We start from the raw sequence: 23,460 nt of genomic DNA on the forward strand, positions 1-23,460 counted from the left end.
CAAAAAAACAACTTCTATTTCTCAAAAAAAAAACCTCAAAAAAATTTATTTCTCAAAAAAGTAATGTATCACTGATCTAAAAACAAAGTGTCTATGTACAGTAGTAAATCCAAACATGAAGTTTGCTCGCGAGCTCATACAAATTTTCGTGAAGAGAAAATATTCCTAAATGCTCTTGAAAAACCAAACATAAGCCTATGCTCTAAGAATATTTCAGCACCGGATGGAGGAGAGCGCAATGCCGGCCGGGGACACAATTGAGCAGTGGAAAGCCGGCGTGAACCAACGCTTCTTCGTCCTTGCCGTTGTTCGTGCCTCCTCACCGTTGTCGCCGTCTGTTGAACTCATCACCAGCAGAGCAAAGGAAGGAATGGGCCACTCCTTTGCTGTGTGGGCATGGACACCAGCTAAAGCTTTCCTTTAGAAGGAATTTTGATAATACTCTCATGGAGGAGTGGTATCAGTTGGTGTAGTTAGCAAGCAGCATTGTCCTCAATCATGATATTGATGCGCTGGATTGGCAACTAGAGAACAAAGGGGGCTACTCCACTAGTTCCCTTTATCATGTGATAAATTTTAGAGGTGTGCAACCAGTCTTCATTCCTTGTGTTTGGAAGCTTAAGGTGCCGCCGAAAATTCATGTTTTTTCTCTAGTTGTTTGCCAATAACAAACTTATGACCAGGGACAACCTTAGAAAGAGATAAATTATCAAACCCCTTGATTGCGTTTTCTGTTCTGAGCTCGAGTCTAGTTCACACTTGTTTTTTGATTGTGTGGTTGCTAAGCAAATTTGGTCCTTTATTGAAGATCAACTTGGTACTAAAATTGGAGAGGACTTCGAATCAGTAGCTAGATTCTGGGTCTCTAGTAAAAAAACTCAGCTCTTAATGCTATTAATTCTGTTGTGATTTGGTGTTTATCAAAATATAGGAACTCTATTATTTTCAATAACACTATTTGGGTATCTATCAAGCAGGTCTTGAGGCTGATCTTGAGAACACTCAAATCCTGGACTGTGCCGTCTCCGGAGCAGAGTGGGATGAAGCTGGAGGCCTTCTCAGATCAGCCGGAAGGTTTTGTCAGGCACCCTTTGATGCTTACAAGTGGTTGACACTTGGCGAGCCCCGTGAAGCCCCTTTGGCGGACCCATGGAGCAAGCTCAAGATCTCTGATGATGGCTCTAGCTTCTCTTCGCCCTCCAAGAAGAGGGAGACTGGCCCCGAGCCCACTTCCAGCCCCGTTTTGACGCTCGCAGTGTGCTGGTCCGTTGAAGACCCGCAAGGCAAACATGAACTACCCTAGGGCCACCTGAGGTGATGAGGGGTTACGTATTCCTTGGCCGGTGTTGAGTCTTCCTAACCATTGCCCTCCCTGGCCGGGTGCCCGAATTGCGGTCCCCAAGGCTTCCTGGGCCCGGTCCCTGCTGTGAGGGAACCCTAGGGGAGATCACATCGGTGTTCTGATTCTATCCTTCACGAGTGACGCCACGGCGGCCATAAGATTGAGGTCTGAGGAAACGACTAAGCTTGAGGATGAATGGCACTGTAGGAAGAAAGTAAAGATGGGTCCTCCCCAAGTCCATCGTTGTCGAAGTTGAATCGGCAACCTCCCTAGGGGAGGATCACCGCGAACAATGGATACTCTATGCTGGAGCGGGTTAGGCGACCCCGCGACAGTTCATGAGTTGCATGATCTAGCGTGGGAGTGTGCGTCGGCGATATTATGTGTGGTGGAAACTCAGCTTGTAAAATATTGCATGGAAGGATTGGCTGGAACTTTGGGTTATGATCATGCTTATGGAGTGGGGAGTAGTGGAAGGTGGGCTATGTGTTTATTGGAAAAAGGCCCTTGTGCTGGAATTGAGAAATTTCTCTAAATACCACATTGATGTGATTGTGAAGGAAGAAGGGAAAGAACCTTGGAAGTGACATGCCAGTATGGTCAAGCAAATAGGAGCTTGCGGTATAAAACTTGGGACATGATGCGATTTTTGAAGGCCGACTGTGATCTCCCATGGTTATGTATTGGAGACTTTAGTGACTTATTTAATTGCATGAAAACTATTTAGGAAAAGTGTGTGGAATTTTTTATAGATAATGCTTGACTATTTTTAGAAGACGTGTACATTTTTGAAAATTATGCAACATATTTGGAAAAAGTAGAAAATAATTACTCCCTCCTATCAAAGTTGTACTAAATTACTGACAAATGATATTGCGGAGGGTGAATAATTCTATGCATATTTTTTAAAATTATAGTTTTTAAAAAACACGGACATTTTTGAGGAAAAACTTAACCATTTAAGAAAAAAATTGAAACTCCGAAAAACAGAAAAGGAAAAAAAATATAAAAATGGGAAAGGTATAAAAAATGGAAGAAAACGTGTGAAAAAACCCAGAAATAATAACACCCAACCGGACAAACTGCTATGAAACCTATGGAAAAATTCATTCGAAAGAAAATCATACGTCCTCTCCTCTTATTGGGGTCTGGCACATGACGCCGCCCCTGTGTATTTGCCCAACAATTTGACACGATAACCTTCAAATAGGGAATTCGGTAGTGCCTATTTAGCGGCTTTAGCGCTCGCACGTCGCTAGCTTGATGGCCACGGCCCAGTAGCGGTTGCTAGCTTGCAGATCCTCAAAAAATAAAAAATGTTAGCTAGCTTTGTATCGCTGCACTTTTTCTCATGGTGCTAGCTTAAAAAAGAAACCAGCTATCTTTTTTTGGCATATTTGAAAAGTTCACAAAAATCATTAAGCATTAAAAAATGAAAAGGACGTTTGTGAATTTTAAAAATGATCATTTGTTAATGTTAACAATTTTAAAAATATTCATGAATTATAAAAATGTACACTATTTTTAAAATTTCATGAATGTTACAAATGTTTGTGGATTTGAAAAAAGAAATATGAATTTGAAAACTTGTTGAGGAATTTAAGAATGCAAGGAAAATTGAAAATGCTCATTTATTTTTAAAAATAATAAAAGGAGGAGAGGAAAAATAAAAAAAAACATGGAAAAAACCAAAAAGGAAACAAGAAAAGATTTTTTTTAAACGCCCAAAAGCTTCTCGAAGCTTCGGATAACCGTTGAAAAGGGAGCCAACCCCAAAAGAACAAGATTACACAAACAAATAGAGGAAGAATGAAATGAAAATCCAGATAGGACCCGTGCCGGGGAGGTTCGCTTTAGTCGAGTGAATATTGTTGAGCACGTGGAGTCGCCGAATTGCTCTGAGGGACAAAGTGTTCTTCAGAGAACTGAACAACCAAGTTCACACGCAAGACATTTGCATATTTCCTGACAGAGCTCCTTTATACATAATACATAGTTGCCGCTCTGAAAGCCAGCGGAATTTACCCGCAAAAAAAAAAAAAGCCCGCGGAATCAACACTCAACTTTGACGGCTCATGAAGGCCGTCAAGTTCAGCAGGGCATTTATAGATAGTCGTGTACCAAGTTGCAAATCATTCATACCTGAGATGTCACCAACGCGGACGCGGCAGTAGGAGTAGATTCAGGGCCGGTGTACTGCAAGTCTGCAACTCATATTCATCAGGTAAACTGCAAATTCTCCATCTGATACCACATCACATTATATAGTTACAAATTTCTCCCGACAGCGCAAAGAAATAAATCTCCAGCCAACCTTTGCGCATCGTTGACATTAATGAAGCTCCGTTTTCTGATGGAGCATGGTGCACACACACTGTCACCGTAACAAGAAAGTAAAACTAATAAGCCTGGGATGATCTGCTTCAGCTACGCTGCAACATTTGATTCTTTTTTTTTGTCTATATTACCATCAACGGTGGCACTGGCACTAGCTAGCTAGCATGTAAAAACACTGCTCAATAGTAAACGGCAAGTTCGACAGCGCGCAGAAGCAGGCATGTATGGACCAGCCCAGGCAGTGTGATCAGATCAGCTTCAGCGATGGGGCTTCAGCAAAGCTGGCACAGGCCTCCGGCTGACGTCCTCCAGGTAGATCAAGAAGGCACTCCTGGTGCGCACGACGACACGCTCCAGCAAGCAGGCGCGAGAATTAGGCTCCATCTGGGCCTGTATTGGTTGGAAGATGTGCATTATTGCGAGCGACCCGAATTAAGGATACACGTTTACGCTCCAGTGCTCTCAGGTAGATCCGGGGGTTTATACCCTTCACAACCAGTGAAAGATAATCTTAACTTAACACCAAAGTAAAGCGGGTGAACAAGGAGCCAGTAAAGGTAATTCATACAGCGACAGCTCCGGTCTTCAGAGCCGTTTGATGCACGCACGATCAAGGGTGGTGTGGTGGTGTGTCGTAACTCCGGGCGAAGACGTAAGTTTCCGTTAGATTGAAGATCGTCCGGTCGATGATGAGCGTGCCCGGTTTGGTAACAACCAACCACTGAGTGTCGACTTCTTCAGTGAACAACCAACCGCTGACAAGTGTCGATTTCTTTAGAAGATGATGCAGTCTGGTTCCTGACAAGGAGGGAGATGTGTAAGCAATTGGCATGCTTCTGCCGGTCAGGGTTCAGAATATTTTCTACTAGACTAATACGGAATGACTGAAATACTAACCATCATGCGCACGGCACAAAGGTGAAAAAGATGTCACAGGATGTACCAGTCATTAACTTGATAAGCACATGCAGCTATCTTGCAGAGTTGCACTTCACTGGGTCCTATTTACCTCACATGAATAAACCTCTGCAGTGTTTCAAGCACACCCTGCTGGAGTCATTGAGCAGGTGTATAGTGGTCCTTCTCCAGTGAGTCGTGACACTTGCAAAATAACAACAACCATTCAGTTATAGCTAATTATGTCCCTCTTTTGGTACTTAGAGCAGACATTAATAATAATCCCTTCTTACCTTTGCAGTGTAAGTTTTCGATAATAAGCTGCATCTTCGGGTATTTGGGGCTTAAGGAAATAATAATAATAATAATAATAATACACCATCCATGTTTGTCTGCACAGAGGAGTCACTTGTTAGTTAGTACAGGAAGCATCATCCCTCCATGCCACTAAAATGAAGCAACAGCTTGACAATGTGCCTTGGGGGAGATGGTATTGGCAACTACTGCAGCAATTCCTGGGCGACCAGCGTATGCTAGAGACGGATTTGGCATCAATGATGTCACAAGGAACAGTTGAAACTGCATCCACTGAACAACAGCACTCTTGTGTGGCTCCTGTTGCAGTCAGCCACACCTTTCACCCAACTCAATCGGTTGCTTCCAAGGAGGTTGATCTACAAAATGGAGTAACATGAAACGGAGATTAGCCACCAACAGTACACGCACGTCTGACTGAAGTAGGTAGAAGATCGATCAGAGCGAGGCACTTGCAATCGGTTGCTTATTTTATCACAAGATGGAACACCATAATAAACTAGTGTTAATTATAAATAAGTTGTGATCATGCATTTTATTGCCTCAACAGGGTTGTGCCTTGCAATGCATTACCTGTACTGTAACGCACTGCAGAAATTCACAGTTTCAGCATGAAATATGCCTTCAGAGCACTAATATGGAGCCCTTCTGAATTCTTAATACGCATCGCCTATGGTTGGTGAGCAAAGACACAATCCGACAGTATTAACTAGACTGACGAGAGTTAATTGGTAATTGAGGTGAGCATCTGACAGTATGCATCTACTTAAAATAGGATATTAGAAACATTGAACACTGAGAACTGTTATGGCTCAAAAATTAAAAATAAGTAATGATCTCAGCTCAAAACTGGAAAATAAGTAGTCTGTGAAATAGATTGCTTGGATATTTGGCTAGTTGATTAACTTACTGAACAATAACACGATAACTCACATTGAGTTCACTGCTCGAAATGTTGATGGTTACCAAGACTGCGTTGCAATTTTCGATAACAGATTGATAAGATCTGCAAAGGATAAAGTGATTAATCATACATGAAAACAAAATTGTACAATATCTAGGTCAATTCATAAACTTACTGTGCAGCTCTGCCAGTCTGTTGGTGGATTGGTGGATTTGCCGGTTATTCTTCTGAAGATCCTATATGCCAAACAACAACAGTTATGACGAATGCAAGAGTAAGAAGATCCTATATGCCATTAATTTTTATTAAACAACAACAGTTATGACGAATGCAAGAGTAAGAAGATCCTATATGCCATTAATTTTTATTAAACAACAACAGTTATGAGAATGCAAGAGTATTTGCATTTAGAATGGTACCAATAGAATGTAGACTGAATTGAAAAACTGCAAATCCTGTCGGTTGTAAGTATACCTGGATGGCAAAACTGCAAACCTTATCAGTAGCAAAACACTGACAATTCCCATAATTACGCCAAGATGACCCCTAAAACTTAACTTTCCATGCACACCATCAGTCTTCATGAGTTTTGCACAAAATGCAAACACAAGTGGCTAGAAAGCCTGCCAAACAAACACTAGAACACCTGAGCAACAAGCAAACAAAAATTAGGAATGCAGGAACACATAACAACATATCAGTGCATGAAACAAGATGATCACCTTAATATCAGTAGCTTGACCCAAAGTCTCATTTATGCGATACTGATGCTGTAGCGATATTTTGATTGTGACACTCAAAATAGAAAGTAGACTAACACGTCTTAATGAATCACAGTAACCCAAATTAACGCAAGGAGTCCCGCTGCGTCGTCTGTACAAAGCTCATGTAGTGTCAATGAAACAGGTTGTATCTTCTGCTCTTCTTCTCCTTCAACATCCTCCAAAGCCCCCCTAGGATTGGGATCCCAATCAGCAAAGAATACGGGGCTGAACCAGACATTTAATTCGTTGAGCTGGCCCCCGGTGGTAAGGAGAGACTGCAAGCCTTGACATTTCAGATCCTTACCGCAAATAAACAATCGTAATCTGGTAAGAGAGGAGAGGTTTGAGAGGGGCTCTAGTGTCCCCATGCCTTCAACACCCATAAGCTGCAGGAACTGCAGGGAGGAAGGAAAAAATATGACGGGAAAAAGAAAAGGCAAATAGAAACTTTGGGCAAAACATTATTGTTAATCTCTGGAGGGATTGCAAGGCTTGGAGCCATCCTCTTCCAGGAACAAGAGTTGGTGGGTCCACCAGGAACAGCTCTGGGCAGTCATAGAACTCCAATTCCCGAAGTGAGTCACAGAGATGAGCTGGGAAAAGCAGTACCACATCATCCTCTTCCTCTGCTGCTGCTGCTGCTGCTGTTATTTCACCTCCCCCCGTTTCTGATGCTTCTGTGGTTGTTTGTTGCACATCCAGCCCCACTACCAGCTTTTTTATAATTTTACAATTCCGTATTTTCAATTTGGAGAGCTTTGGGAGGTGGGGGAGGAGCTCTGTCAATTCCTTCCCACTATTACCATTTAATTCATTGATCCCGATATACTCAACAGGGAGCTGCCATTCCAAATCAGTCTGACCTCCTCCTAGTGGTCCAACTAGACCAACTGAATTCTGTACAATCAATCTCCTCAGCGAGGTTAGCATCAGAAGGTGCTTCAACTCCAGAGGTGGGCACTTGTCCAGTGTCAGCGTCTCTATACCCGTTTCTTTATCAGAAACTAACACTTGCTCTAAGCTGTGCAGATCACCCTTTCCAATAATTTCCAATTTTGCTCCATTGAATGATCTTGAGTATGCAAACTTCTCCTGTAGCTTTACACATTTCATCCTGACAGAACACAGATTTTCAATCCAGGAGATGGGAATTACTGACGAGAATTCTGGACAGTCTAGTACCTGAAGCTCTTGTAGTTTGGGAAACCAATTTGGGGAAACAATGTGGTTTGAGAAAGGAAACCCCAAGAGTTTCGGGCAATCTCTAATAATCAGCACTTGCAATAGAGGGAGCATATGAGTATCCGGTGGCAACAAGTCTCCAACCAGGGAAGACTCTTGTTCAGCTGGGTAAATCCAATTTTCAAAACTTCCTAGTGAAATGAGTTCAAGCTTTATTAGCATGCAAAAACTTTTCTCCATGATAACCTCTTTCAATCCAGCAATACGCTCCAACCTGAGCTCACGAAGATCCAATGCCTTCCCTAAAGAAGGAAAAACGTCCCAAGAAACACCATCAAGCCAAAAAGATTGTAGAACTTCAACAGCGAACTCATCACCCAGCCATGTTGGACAAGAAGGACCTCCGTTCCCTCTAATGCACAACACTTGAAGATCTCCATGTGGTTGAAGGCTCTCAAGAACCGCTACTTCCACACTAGGCTCAACACAAGTTCGCTTACTATGCCAGTCCAATGTTAACCTCCTCAAGTATTTTTTTTCTCCAACAGTTTTGCCTGAGCTGCTTCTTCTACTGTATCTACCTTCTCAAGGTTGTAGATGCCAAGCTCCCTTAGCTTGGTTAAGTGCTCTAGTTGCTTTGGTTCAAACCCTTCACTTTTTTTGTTGACTTGAAATACCTTTAACTCTTCTAAGAGTTTAAGTTTGCCCACATTCTGAATATCATAGTGAAGTTGATCATTGCTTGGGACATAAAAATGGCACAATTTGACAAGGTTGCTCATGTCTTCAGGCAAATCATGACTGCCATACCAGAACCCAAGATTTAGAATCCTTAAATTATAAAATTTAGAGATGTTAGGTGGCAAATGCATATCTCTATTCCATGTCCCTAACCATAGGCATCGTAGGTGGACAAGTCCTGAAAAGTTATGTAACATGGATTCCACAGGACAAACCAGGCTGGGCAAACGAAGAACACGAAGAGCGTTCGCTTCCCCAAAGAAATCACCAAATATCTTGACAAAACCTTCATCCACTTTTCCAAATAACATCAATGTTGCAAATCTCGAACCTTAAATCCTGTCTTTAGTTCTTCCAAGTCACACTTTAATTTTTCACCAAACACTGAATGATATTCACCTAAGTCCTCTGTGCTTATAGACAAGTGGTGGGTGGTTGGTTGAATCTCTACCGATCCAACATTAGGGAGACGTAAACTGAAACAATCATGGGCTGCAACCTTCAATGCCAATTCATGCAGTAGGTCATGCATAACATAATACATACCACCATAATTTTCCTCTTCTCTGAAAAATCCATGGATGACTAACTCCTTTAAATTTCTCAAACCTATGTCTTCAAGTGTTTGATTTTGACCAGGTATCAGAATATCTAGTCCAATCCACAAGCTGATGAGCTCATAACTTCTGAAACGGTAATCTTCAGGAAACAATGCTGAATAGGAAAAACACTGTTGCAGATGGAAATGGAGAAAATCATAGCTAAGCTTCAAGGCAGGCATAATTCCATTGTCACCAGTCTGCTTCGCCCATTCTTTACTTCTTAGTACCCTTCTCCAATGAGGCAAACTGAGGTCTTTACTCAGCAATCTACCAACGGTCTTTGCTGCAAGAGGGGAGCCCTTTAGCTTTCCGATTATCTCATCTCCTGTGCCAAGCAAATGAAGTTTATCTCTTGGATATTGCTCAGCATCAAAGACATATACAAGGAATAACTTCCTAAACTCTCTGAGTTCTAAACCATTCAGTTCTTTTGGCTCTTCAGCTTTCTTAGCCTGATCTGCTATTTCCTTTTGCCGAGTTGTGACTAGAATCATGGAACCCTTTTCTTGTGACTTGCCAAGTATCAACAATAGTTTTTTCCAGTCATCCACATCAGTAAACTGCCATATATCATCCAATACAAGTAAGAACCTTTTGTATTTCAACCTGTGTTCAATCAGCTCTTGTGTTGTACTACACCCATTTTCACCTTCAACGGGAAGGGTATCTCTCTTAATCTGTTCTAGCACCTTATCCAGGTTGAAATTGAATGACACACAAATCCAAATCCTGACCGGAAAATGATTCTGCACTTGTTGGTTGTTATATATGTGTTGTATCAAAGTTGTCTTCCCCATTCCGCCTGGACCAACAACTGGAAGCACGGTTAGACCCTTGTCACAGTATTGACCCTTGGTGCTATCATGTATGATGCTAGTCATGGCACGGTCCCTTCCGTACAGTTTTGGCTCGGCACTCTGAGGTGTGGTGGTGGGACGATGCTGCGCAATGTCTAAGACAATTCTAGCACCACAACTTTGCAGAATCTTGTTAACCTCATTACGCATAGGCTGCAGTTTATCTACAATGTCCTTCATTCTTTGGGAGAAATCAACCCTATTAAACTCAAGCTCATTGCCACAATCGTCATCACCAACATGTGGATGCGGGGAGGATGAGCAAGGGAGGAGTTTACTGAGCTTGGGTACGCATCCACTAATATCCTGATTGGCGTTGGGCGTTGAGGAGGAATTGTTGTGTGACCTCTGCCGGCGCTTAGCACACTGCCAAGCGCAACAGTTGACCAGTTTACCAACAGCTTTGGCAGTGTGGCGAGCATTGAAGGCAAGGTTGCGGACGCAACCCTTGCCGTGCTTGTGGGCAGCATCGCAAGTGCCATGGAGCTGGTCATGGACCTTGGTGCACACACACTGTCACCGTAACAAGAAAGTAAAACTAATAAGCCTGGGATGATCTGCTTCAGCTACGCTGCAACATTTGATTCTTTTTTTTGTCTATATTACCATCAACGGTGGCACTGGCACTAGCTAGCTAGCATGTAAAAACACTGCTCAATAGTAAACGACATGTTCGACAGCGCGCAGAAGCAGGCATGTATGGACCAGCCCAGGCAGTGTGATCAGATCAGCTTCAGCGATGGGGCTTCAGCAAAGCTGGCACAGGCCTCCGGCTGACGTCCTCCAGGTAGATCAAGAAGGCACTCCTAGTGCGCACGACGACACGCTCCAGCAAGCAGGCGCGAGAATTAGGCTCCATCTGGGCCTGTATTGGTTGGAAGATGTGCATTATTGCGAGCGACCCGAATTAAGGATACACGTTTACGCTCCAGTGCTCTCAGATAGATCCGGGGGTTTATACCCTTCACAACCAGTGAAAGATAATCTTAACTTAACACCAAAGTAAAGCGGGTGAACAAGGAGCCAGTAAAGGTAATTCATACAGCGACAGCTCCGGTCTTCAGAGCCGTTTGATGCACGCACGATCAAGGGTGGTGTGGTGGTGTGTCCTAACTCCGGGCGAAGACGTAATATAAGTTTCCGTTAGATTGAAGATCGTCCGGTCGATGATGAGCGTGCCCGGTTTGGCAACAACCAACCACTGAGTGTCGACTTCTTCAGTGAACAACCAACCGCTGACAAGTGTCAATTTCTTTAGAAGATGATGCAGTCTGGTTCCTGACAAGGAGGGAGATGTGTAAGCAATTGGCATGCTTCTGCCGGTCAGGGTTCGGAATATTTTCTACTAGACTAATACTGAATGACTGAAATACTAACCATCATGCGCACGGCACAAAGGTGAAAAAGACGTCACAGGATGTACCAGTCATTAACTTGATAAGCACATGCAGCTATCTTGCAGAGTTGCACTTCACTGGGGCCTATTTACCTCACATGAATGAACCTCTGCAGTGTTTCAAGCACACTCATTAAATGCTGGAGTCATTGAGCAGGTGTATAGTGGTCCTTCTCCAGTGAGTCGTGACACCTGCAAAATAACAACAACCATTCAGTTATAGCTAATTATGTCCCTCTTCTGGTACTCAGAGCAGACATGAATAATAATCCCTTCTTACCTTTGCAGTGTAAGTTTTCGATAATAAGCTGCATCTTCGGGTATTTGGGGCTTAAGGAAATAATAATAATAATAATAATAATACACCATCCATGTTTGTCTGCACAGAGGAGTCACTTGTTAGTTAGTACAGGAAGCATCATCCCTCCATGCCACTAAAATGAAGCAACAGCTTGACAATGTGCCTTGGGGGAGATGGTATTGGCAACTACTGCAGCAATTCCTGGGCGACCAGCGTATGCTAGAGACGGATTTGGCATCAATGATGTCACAAGGAACAGTTGAAACTGCATCCACTGAACAACAGCACTCTTGTGTGGCTCCTGTTGCAGTCAGCCACACCTTTCACCCAACTCAATCGGTTGCTTCCAAGGAGGTTGATCTACAAAATGGAGTAACATGAAACGGAGATTAGCCACCAACAGTACACGCACGTCTGACTGAAGTAGGTAGAAGATCGATCAGAGCGAGGCACTTGCAATCGGTTGCTTATTTTATCACAAGATGGAACACCATAATAAACTAGTGTTAATTATAAATAAGTTGTGATCATGCATTTTATTGCCTCAACGGGGTTGTGCCCTGCAATGCATTACCTGTACTGTAACGCACTGCAGAAATTCACAGTTTCAGCATGAAATATGCCTTCAGAGCACTAATATGGAGCCCTTCTGAATTCTTAATACGCATCGCCTATGGTTGGTGAGCAAAGACACAATCCGACAGTATTAACTAGACTGACGAGAGTTAATTGGTAATTGAGGTGAGCATCTAACAGTATGCATCTACTTAAAATAGGATATTAGAAACATTGAACACTGAGAACTGTTATGGCTCAAAAATTAAAAATAAGTAATGATCTCAGCTCAAAACTGGAAAATAAGTAGTCTGTGAAATAGATTGCTTGGATATTTGGCTAGTTGATTAACTTACTGAACAATAACACGATAACTCACATTGAGTTCACTGCTCGAAATGTTGATGGTTACCAAGACTGCGTTGCAATTTTCGATAACAGATTGATAAGATCTGCAAAGGATAAAGTGATTAATCATACATGAAAACAAAATTGTACAATATCTAGGTCAATTCATAAACTTACTGTGCAGCTCTGCCAGTCTGTTGGTGGATTGGTGGATTTGCCGGTTATTCTTCTGAAGATCCTATATGCCAAACAACAACAGTTATGACGAATGCAAGAGTAAGAAGATCCTATATGCCATTAATTTTTATTAAACAACAACAGTTATGACGAATGCAAGAGTAAGAAGATCCTATATGCCATTAATTTTTATTAAACAACAACAGTTATGTGAATGCAAGAGTATCTGCATTTAGAATGGTACCAATAGAATGTAGACTGAATTGAAAAACTGCAAATCCTGTCGGTTGTAAGTATACCTAGATGGCAAAACTGCAAACCTTATCAGTAGCAAAACACTGAAGATGACCCCTAAAACTTAACTTTCCATGCACACCATCAGTCTTCATGAGTTTTGCACAAAATGCAAACACAAGTGGCTAGAAAGCCTGCCAAACAAACACTAGAACACCTGAGCAACAAGTAAACAGAAATTAGGAATGCAGGAACACATAACAACATATCAGTGCATGAAACAAGATGATCACCTTAATATCAGTAGCTTGACCCAAAGTCTCATTTATGTGATACTGATGCTGTAGCGATATTTTGATTGTGACACTCAAAATAGAAAGTAGACTAACACGTCTTAATGAATCACAGTAACCCAAATTAACGCAAGGAGTCCCGCTGCGTCGTCTGTACAAAGCTCATGTAGTGTCAATGAAACAGGTTGTATCTTCTGCTCTTCTTCTCCTTCAACATCCTCCAAAGCCCCCCTAGGATTGGGATCCCAATCAGCAAAGAATACGGGGCTGAACCAGACATTTAATTCGTTGAGCTGGCCCCCGGTGGTAAGGAGAGACTGCAAGCCTTGACATTTCAGATCCTTACCGCAAATAAACAATCGTAATCTGGTAAGAGAGGAGAGGTTTGAGAGGGGCTCTAGTGTCCCCATGCCTTCAACACCCATAAGCTGCAGGAACTGCAGGGAGGAAGGAAAAAATATGACGGGAAAAAGAAAAGGCAAATAGAAACTTTGGGCAAAACATTATTGTTAATCTCTGGAGGGATTGCAAGGCTTGGAGCCATCCTCTTCCAGGAACAAGAGTTGGTGGGTCCACCAGGAACAGCTCTGGGCAGTCATAGAACTCCAATTCCCGAAGTGAGTCACAGAGATGAGCTGGGAAAAGCAGTACCACATCATCCTCTTCCTCTGCTGCTGCTGCTGCTGCTGTTATTTCACCTCCCCCCGTTTCTGATGCTTCTGTGGTTGTTTGTTGCACATCCAGCCCCACTACCAGCTTTTTTATAATTTTACAATTCCGTATTTTCAATTTGGAGAGCTTTGGGAGGTGGAGGACGAGCTCTGTCAATTCCTTCCCAGTATTACCATTTAATTCATTGATCCCGATATACTCAACAGGGAGCTGCCATTCCAAATCAGTCTGACCTCCTCCTAGTGGTCCAACTAGACCAACTGAATTCTGTACAATCAATCTCCTCAGCGAGGTTAGCATCAGAAGGTGCTTCAACTCCAGAGGTGGGCACTTGTCCAGTGTCAGCGTCTCTATACCCGTTTCTTTATCAGAAACTAACACTTGCTCTAAGCGGTGCAGATCACCCTTTCCAATAATTTCCAATTTTGCTCCATTGAATGATTTTGAGTATGCAAACTTCTCCAGTAGCTTTACACATTTCATCCTGACAGAACACAGATTTTCAATCGAGGAGATGGGAATTACTGACGAGAATTCTGGACAGTCTAGTACCTGAAGCTCTTGTAGTTTGGGAAACCAATTTGGGGAAACAATGTGGTTTGAGAAAGGAAACCCCAAGAGTTTCGGACAATCTCTAATAATCAGCACTTGCAATAGAGGGAGCATATGAGTATCCGGTGGCAACAAGTCTCCAACCAGGGAAGACTCTTGTTCAGCTGGGTAAATCCAATTTTCAAAACTTCCTAGTGAAATGAGTTCAAGCTTTATTAGCATGCAAAAACTTTTCTCCATGATAACCTCTTTCAATCCAGCAATACGCTCCAACCTGAGCTCACGAAGATCCAATGCCTTCCCTAAAGAAGGAAAAACGTCCCAAGAAACACCATCAAGCCAAAAAGATTGTAGAACTTCAACAGCGAACTCATCACCCAGCCATGTTGGACAAGAAGGACCTCCGTTCCCTCTAATGCACAACACTTGAAGATCTCCATGTGGTTGAAGGCTCTCAAGAACCGCTACTTCCACACTAGGCTCAACACAAGTTCGCTTACTATGCCAGTCCAATGTTAACCTCCTCAAGTATTTTTTTTCTCCAACAGTTTTGCCTGAGCTGCTTCTTCTACTGTATCTACCTTCTCAAGGTTGTAGATGCCAAGCTCCCTTAGCTTGGTTAAGTGCTCTAGTTGCTTTGGTTCAAACCCTTCACTTTTTTTGTTGACTTGAAATACCTTTAACTCTTCTAAGAGTTTAAGTTTGCCCACATTCTGAATATCATAGTGAAGTTGATCATTGCTTGGGACATAAAAATGGCACAATTTGACAAGGTTGCTCATGTCTTCAGGCAAATCATGACTGCCATACCAGAACCCAAGATTTAGAATCCTTAAATTATAAAATTTAGAGATGTTAGGTGGCAAATGCATATCTCTATTCCATGTCCCTAACCATAGGCATCGTAGGTGGACAAGTCCTGAAAAGTTATGTAACATGGATTCCACAGGACAAACCAGGCTGGGCAAACGAAGAACACGAAGAGCGTTCGCTTCCCCAAAGAAATCACCAAATATCTTGACAAAACCTTCATCCACTTTTCCAAATAACATCAATGTTTGTAAATCTCGAACCTTAAATCCTGTCTTCAGTTCTTCCAAGTCACTCTTTAATTTTTCACCAAACACTGCATGATATTCACCTAAGTCCTCTGTGCTTATAGACAAGTGGTGGGTGGTTGGTTGAATCTCTACCGATCCAACATTAGGGAGACGTAAACTGAAACAATCATGGGCTGCAACCTTCAATGCCAATTCATGCAGTAGGTCATGCATAACATAATACATACCACCATAATTTTCCTCTTCTCTGAAAAATCCATGGATGACTAACTCCTTTAAATTTCTCAAACCTATGTCTTCAAGTGTTTGATTTTGACCAGGTATCAGAATATCTAGTCCAATCCACAAGCTGATGATCTCATAACTTCTGAAACGGTAATCTTCAGGAAACAATGCTGAATAGGAAAAACACTGTTGCAGATGGAAAGGGAGAAAATCATAGCTAAGCTTCAAGGCAGGCATAATTCCATTGTCACCAGTCTGCTTCGCCCATTCTTTACTTCTTAGTACCCTTCTCCAATGAGGCAAACTGAGGTCTTTACTCAACAATCTACCAACGGTCTTTGCTGCAAGAGGGGAGCCCTTTAGCTTTCCGATTATCTCATCTCCTATGCCAAGCAAATGAAGTTTATCTCTTGGATATTGCTCAGCATCAAAGACATATACAACGAATAACTTCCTAAACTCTCCGAGTTCTAAACCATTCAGTTCTTTTGGCTCTTCAGCTTTCTTAGCCTGATCTGCTATTTCCTTTTGCCGAGTTGTGACTAGAATCATGGAACCCTTTTCTTGTGACTTGCCAAGTATCAACAATAGTTTTTTCCAGTCATCCACATCAGTAAACTGCCATATATCATCCAATACAAGTAAGAACCTTTTGTATTTCAACCTGTGTTCAATCAGCTCTTGTGTTGTACTACACCCATTTTCACCTTCAACGGGAAGGGTATCTCTCTTAATCTGTTCTAGCACCTTATCCGGGTTGAAATTGAATGACACACAAATCCAAATCCTGACCGGAAAATGATTCTGCACTTGTTGGTTGTTATATATGTGTTGTATCAAAGTTGTCTTCCCCATTCCGCCTGGACCAACAACTGGAAGCACGGTTAGACCCTTGTCACAGTATTGACCCTTGGTGATATCATGTATGATGCTAGTCATGGCACGGTCCCTTCCGTACAGTTTTGGCTCGGCACTCTGAGGTGTGGTGGTGGGACGATGCTGCGCAATGTCTAAGACAATTCTAGCACCACAACTTTGCAGAATCTTGTTAACCTCATTACGCATAGGCTGCAGTTTATCTACAATGTCCTTCATTCTTTGGGAGAAATCAACCCTATTAAACTCAAGCTCATTGCCACGATCGTCATCACCAACATGTGGATGCGGGGAGGATGAGCAAGGGAGGAGTTTACTGAGCTTGGGTACGCATCCACTAATATCCTGATTGGCGTTGGCGTTGAGGAGGAATTGTTGTGTGACCTCTGCCGGCGCTTAGCACACTGCCAAGCGCAACAGTTGACCAGTTTACCAACAGCTTTGGCAGTGTGGCGAGCATTGAAGGCAAGGTTGCGGACGCAACCCTTGCCGTGCTTGTGGGCAGCATCGCAAGTGCCATGGAGCTGGTCATGGAGCATGGTGCACACACACTGTCACCGTAACAAGTAAAACTAATAAGCCTGGGATGATCTGCTTCAGCTACGCTGCAACATTTGATTCTTTTTTTTGTCTATATTACCATCAACGGTGGCACTGGCACTAGCTAGCTAGCATGTAAAAACACTGCTCAATAGTAAACGGCAAGTTCGATAGCGCGCAGAAGCAGGCATGTATGGACCAGCCCAGGCAGTGTGATCAGATCAGCTTCAGCGATGGGGCTTCAGCAAAGCTGGCACAGGCCTCCGGCTGACGTCCTCCAGGTAGATCAAGAAGGCACTCCTGGTGCGCACGACGACACGCTCCAGCAAGCAGGCGCGAGAATTAGGCTCCACCTGGGCCTGTATTGGTTGGAAGATGTGCATTATTGCGAGCGACCCGAATTAAGGATACACGTTTACGCTCCAGTGCTCTCAGATAGATCCGGGGGTTTATACCCTTCACAACCAGTGAAAGATAATCTTAACTTAACACCAAAGTAAAGCGGGTGAACAAGGAGCCAGTAAAGGTAATTCATACAGCGACAGCTCCGGTCTTCAGAGCCGTTTGATGCACGCACGATCAAGGGTGGTGTGGTGGTGTGTCGTAACTCCGGGCGAAGACGTAATATAAGTTTCCGTTAGATTGAAGATCGTCCGGTCGATGATGAGCGTGCCCGGTTTGGCAACAACCAACCACTGAGTGTCGACTTCTTCAGTGAACAACCAACCGCTGACAAGTGTCGATTTCTTTAGAAGATGATGCAGTCTGGTTCCTGACAAGGAGGGAGATGTGTAAGCAATTGGCATGCTTCTGCCGGTCAGGGTTCGGAATATTTTCTACTAGACTAATACTGAATGACTGAAATACTAACCATCATGCGCACGGCACAAAGGTGAAAAAGACGTCACAGGATGTACCAGTCATTAACTTGATAAGCACATGCAGCTATCTTGCAAAGTTGCACTTCACTGGGGCCTATTTACCTCACATGAATGAACCTCTGCAGTGTTTCAAGCACACTCATTAAATGCTGGAGTCATTGAGCAGGTGTATAGTGGTCCTTCTCCAGTGAGTCGTGACACCTGCAAAATAACAACAGCCATTCAGTTATAGCTAATTATGTCCCTCTTCTGGTACTCAGAGCAGACATGAATAATAATGCCTTCTTACCTTTGCAGTGTAAGTTTTCGATAATAAGCTGCATCTTCGGGTATTTGGGGCTTAAGGAAATAACAATAATAATAATAATAATAATAATAATAATACGCCATCCATGTTTGTCTGCACAGAGGAGTCAGTTGTTAGTTAGTACAGGAAGCATCATCCCTCCATGCCACTAAAATGAAGCAACAGCTTGACAATGTGCCTTGGGGGAGATGGTATTGGCAACTACTGCAGCAATTCCTGGGCGACCAGCGTATGCTAGAGACGGATTTGGCATCAATGATGTCACAAGGAACAGTTGAAACTGCATCCACTGAACAACAGCACTCTTGTGTGGCTCCTGTTGCAGTCAGCCACACCTTTCACCCAACTCAATCGGTTGCTTCCAAGGAGGTTGATCTACAAAATGGAGTAACATGAAACGGAGATTAGCCACCAACAGTACACGCACGTCTGACTGAAGTAGGTAGAAGATCGATCAGAGCGAGGCACTTGCAATCGGTTGCTTATTTTATCACAAGATGGAACACCATAATAAACTAGTGTTAATTATAAATAAGTTGTGATCATGCATTTTATTGCCTCAATGGGGTTGTGCCCTGCAATGCATTACCTGTACTGTAACGCACTGCAGAAATTCACAGTTTCAGCATGAAATATGCCTTCAGAGCACTAATATGGAGCCCTTCTGAATTCTTAATACGCATCGCCTATGGTTGGTGAGCAAAGACACAATCCGACAGTATTAACTAGACTGACGAGAGTTAATTGGTAATTGAGGTGAGCATCTGACAGTATGCATCTACTTAAAATAGGATATTAGAAACATTGAACACTGAGAACTGTTATGGCTCAAAAATTAAAAATAAGTAATGATCTCAGCTCAAAACTGGAAAATAAGTAGTCTGTGAAATAGATTGCTTGGATATTTGGCTAGTTGATTAACTTACTGAACAATAACACGATAACTCACATTGAGTTCACTGCTCGAAATATTGATGGTTACCAAGACTGCGTTGCAATTTTCGATAACAGATTGATAAGATCTGCAAAGGATAAAGTGATTAATCATACATGAAAACAAAATTGTACAATATCTAGGTCAATTCATAAACTTACTGTGCAGCTCTGCCAGTCTGTTGGTGGATTGGTTGATTTGCCGGTTATTCTTCTGAAGATCCTATATGCCAAACAACAACAGTTATGACGAATGCAAGAGTAAGAAGATCCTATATGCCATTAATTTTTATTAAACAACAACAGTTATGACGAATGCAAGAGTAAGAAGATCCTATATGCCATTAATTTTTATTAAACAACAATTATGACGAATGCAAGAGTAAGAAGATCCTATATGCCATTAATTTTTATTAAACAACAACAGTTATGAGAATGCAAGAGTATCTGCATTTAGAATGGTACCAATAGAATGTAGACTGAATTGAAAAACTGCAAATCCTGTCGGTTGTAAGTATACCTGGATGGCAAAACTGCAAACCTTATCAGTAGCAAAACACTGACAATTCCCATAATTACGCCAAGATGACCCCTAAAACTTAACTTTCCAGGCACACCATCAGTCTTCATGAGTTTTGCACAAAATGCAAACACAAGTGGCTAGAAAGCCTGCCAAACAAACACTAGAACACCTGAGCAACAAGCAAACAGAAATTAGGAATGCAGGAACACATAACAACATATCAGTGCATGAAACAAGATGATCACCTTAATATCAGTAGCTTGACCCAAAGTCTCATTTATGTGATACTGATGCTGTAGCGGTATTTTGATTGTGACACTCAAAATAGAAAGTAGACTAACACGTCTTAATGAATGACAGTAACCCAAATTAAGGGCTAATAGGAAGAAGCCCATAACATTGAAAAAATACCTGCACAAAAAAGCAAAACAAATGTTGATCACAGGTTTCGTTGGTAATTAAACCTAGGAAGAAAAGAAGAGAAACTTGCAGAAGGCATTGGTTGATAATGATGTTGATTTTCTCACATTTGTGAAGACCAAATCTTAAATACTTTACTACCATTGAGAAGGAAATGGAAATCTAATATAGCAGGAGCATTAGTTGATATATTTTTTGCAGCGAGTATAAGTAACTGATATGATATAGCTGGAGTAAAGTTCCAGTTTAAATGTACTGACCAGATATATGTACAGGAAGGGAAACGGCAGCCACAAGGCCCTCATGTCATGCACGTGGAAAGTGTGTTTGTATGAAAGGAGTTGAGCTCAAGGCTAGAAGAATGTACAAAAGGGAACTCCAAGGCATTTTCCTGCATGGTGGATGGGAGAAAACGCAGTGTTATTAAGCACGATTGCAGGGAAAGGGCAGAGTGGAAAAACACAAGAAAGTATGTTGGTGTTACCTTGGATCAGTAGTCAGTAGTCACTGCTGTCTACTTTGATTTTGGGGATGGTTCCCACTAACCCCCTGCAATGTTGTTTTAGCTCCTGGTTTTCGCACAAACTGACATTTAGCTCTTGTAGTGATCTCGGGAGGCCATCGCTCGGTAATGACGACACTGCTGGACAGACGGAGATTGATAATATCTTGAGGCTGGTAAGGTTTTGCAGCCCTGCAGGGAGTTGTTGAAGGTTCTTGAAACTCTCAAACTTAAGTTCCTGCAGGGAGGAGAGGAGCTGAAGGGCGTCCTCTTGCTCCTTGCTGAAGCTCTCTAGTCGTGTGGATCAACTCCCACGAAGTTCCAGCTTGGTGAGGGAGGAAGACAGGAAGCTGCAGATGGGTGCGGCAAGGAGTCCCGCTGCGTCGTCTGTACAAAGCTCATGTAGTGTCAATGAAACAGGTTGTATCTTCTGCTCTTCTTCTCCTTCAACATCCTCCAAAGCCCCCTAGGATTGGGATCCCAAACAGCAAAGAATACGGGGCTGAACCAGACATTTAATTCGTTGAGCTGGCCCCCGGTGGTAAGGAGAGACTGCAAGCCTTGACATTTCAGATCCTTACCGCAAATAAACTATCGTAATCTGGTAAGAGAGGAGAGGTTTGAGAGGGGCTCTAGTGTCCCCATGCCTTCAACACCCATAAGCTGCAGGAACTGCAGGGAGGAAGGAAAAATATGACGGGAAAAAGAAAAGGCAAATAGAAACTTTGGGCAAAACATTATTGTTAATCTCTGGAGGGATTGCAAGGCTTGGAGCCATCCTCTTCCAGGAACAAGAGTTGGTGGGTCCACCAGGAACAGCTCTGGGCAGTCATAGAACTCCAATTCCCGAAGCGAGTCACAGAGATGAGCTGGGAAAAGCAGTACCCCATCATCCTCTTCCTCTGCTGCTGCTGCTGCTGTTATTTCACCTCCCCCCATTTCTGATGCTTCTGTGGTTGTTTGTTGCACATCCAGCCCCACTACCAGCTTTTTTATAATTTTACAATTCCGTATTTTCAATTTGGAGAGCTTTGGGAGGTGGGGGAGGAGCTCTGTCAATTCCTTCCCACTATTACCATTTAACTAGTAGGTGGGGCGCGCCCTGGGCGCGCCTCCTGTGCGTTCTTGTGTGCACTTGCCTTGGCTGTGCAGCTGTGCACGTGCATATGCAGGCCAGGGTACAGTTAACAAAAACTTAGAGAAAAATGTTCATTCAAGAGACATAGCAAGGTAATAGGTGCATATTATAAGATAGGTCACAATCTTACAAGGTGGATGATAGAGGACAACATTGAATTGAAATCAAAGACTAACATGCTCCAAAAGAAAAACGATCTTCAAAAGAAAAGTACAGTTCATACATTTAGATAGCAGGTGCCGCTGATGACGATGTGTCTAGAGATTAGCTAAAGATGATAGATAGTTCATATATATAGATAGCAGGTGTTTCTCACGACGTCGTGTCTAGAGACAATGGACGGTGAGGGAGAGGTGGCGCCCTTCCTTGCATATCTTCTCTGAACTTTAAGTTTGCAATGAACTTAATACATTCTTCAAGACCAGCAAAACTTGTGGATTCTCGGGAAAAAAATCTGACCATAGTATTCAAACCTGTAGAAGTAGAAGGAACCAAATCAGCATCATATTTATTTGAACCGATTCGAGAACAAGCAGATCTATGCAGATAAGGGATGTATTGTGTTGCATGCATTAGGAACAAAATATTCAAGCAGCACCATCGAATTGCTAGTAAAAGGGGGTAGATCAAAAGCATGTATTTAAGGAGAGCACCTCCTAATAAAAGTTTCAAGAGTATAGGATACCTCTTGAGTTCTGAAACTTGAACTAAGATTTTGAGCTTTCTAAATACTCCCTCTGATCCATCTTACTTGTTGTTAGTTTAGTAAAACTTTAGTCGGAAGGAGTAATAGCTAACATCTTTGGAATCACAGAAAAACAATGGTATATTATGCCTAACGCCATATGGTGTCCATCATAATTTTATCTTCCTCGAGTGTGTCACTGAGATTGGTCAAGGTAATGATCCCCGATGTGAATTTGAACCATTAAAATGTAAGGATCAAAGACTGGGAGATGGGAGATATAAGCAGATCAACGATTGAGCTCTACTAAGGATATACAAGGCACAAATATAAGAGATACTACATAAGATGGTAATGAGTTGGACTGCTCTACAAAGAAAAGTGAGCAAACCAGTATGTAAAGCTCGTTAATTTTGGTCTGGAAGCATCAGAATGGAAGTAACAAACATAAATAATAGTTAACAAATAAAATTATTAACAAAGACATATTTAGATACATCAAACAGTACCAAGGGAAGTACATGCCGCTCCTCTGGTCGGACCTCCTCCACATCCAAAGACGCCCCGTCGTCCAGCTCGGGTGGCCTCCTCCGCGACCTTCCGGAGGTAGCAGCACTACCGGAATCGCACCCTATGCCGACGGCCAGGGCCGTCGGCATAGCCATGACTAGCCGTCGGGGCAGGCCTATGACGACGGCCCCCGTCGGCATAGAGCCGTCGGCAAAATATCCGTCGGCGTAGCTAGGATGACCGTCGGCATAGAAAAGCCGTCGGCATAGACCCTAAGCCGACGGTGGCCGTACATCTATGCCGACGGCCCAGGCCGTCGACAACGTCATCGCCTAACGGCGGCCGCCGTCAAGTGCTGCCCAATGGCTTCCCGCCACGTGGCGAGACGCC

General features: G+C 42.8%; 3 pseudogenes; all 3 read right to left on the reverse strand.

Annotated features, from left to right (window-relative positions):
- Positions 1–4,735: 4,735 nt before the first annotated feature.
- Positions 4,736–10,800, reverse strand: LOC119360422 (annotated as a pseudogene).
- A 683-nt stretch (positions 10,801–11,483) lies between these two features.
- LOC119360423 lies at positions 11,484–17,170 on the reverse strand (annotated as a pseudogene).
- Positions 17,171–18,207: 1,037 nt separating this feature from the next.
- The window catches only part of LOC119360424, a 29,128-nt pseudogene continuing 23,875 nt past the window's right edge, over positions 18,208–23,460 (reverse strand).

This window comes from Triticum dicoccoides, chromosome 2B, assembly GCF_002162155.2.
Source record: "Triticum dicoccoides isolate Atlit2015 ecotype Zavitan chromosome 2B, WEW_v2.0, whole genome shotgun sequence".
NCBI classification, from domain to species: domain Eukaryota; kingdom Viridiplantae; phylum Streptophyta; class Magnoliopsida; order Poales; family Poaceae; genus Triticum; species Triticum dicoccoides.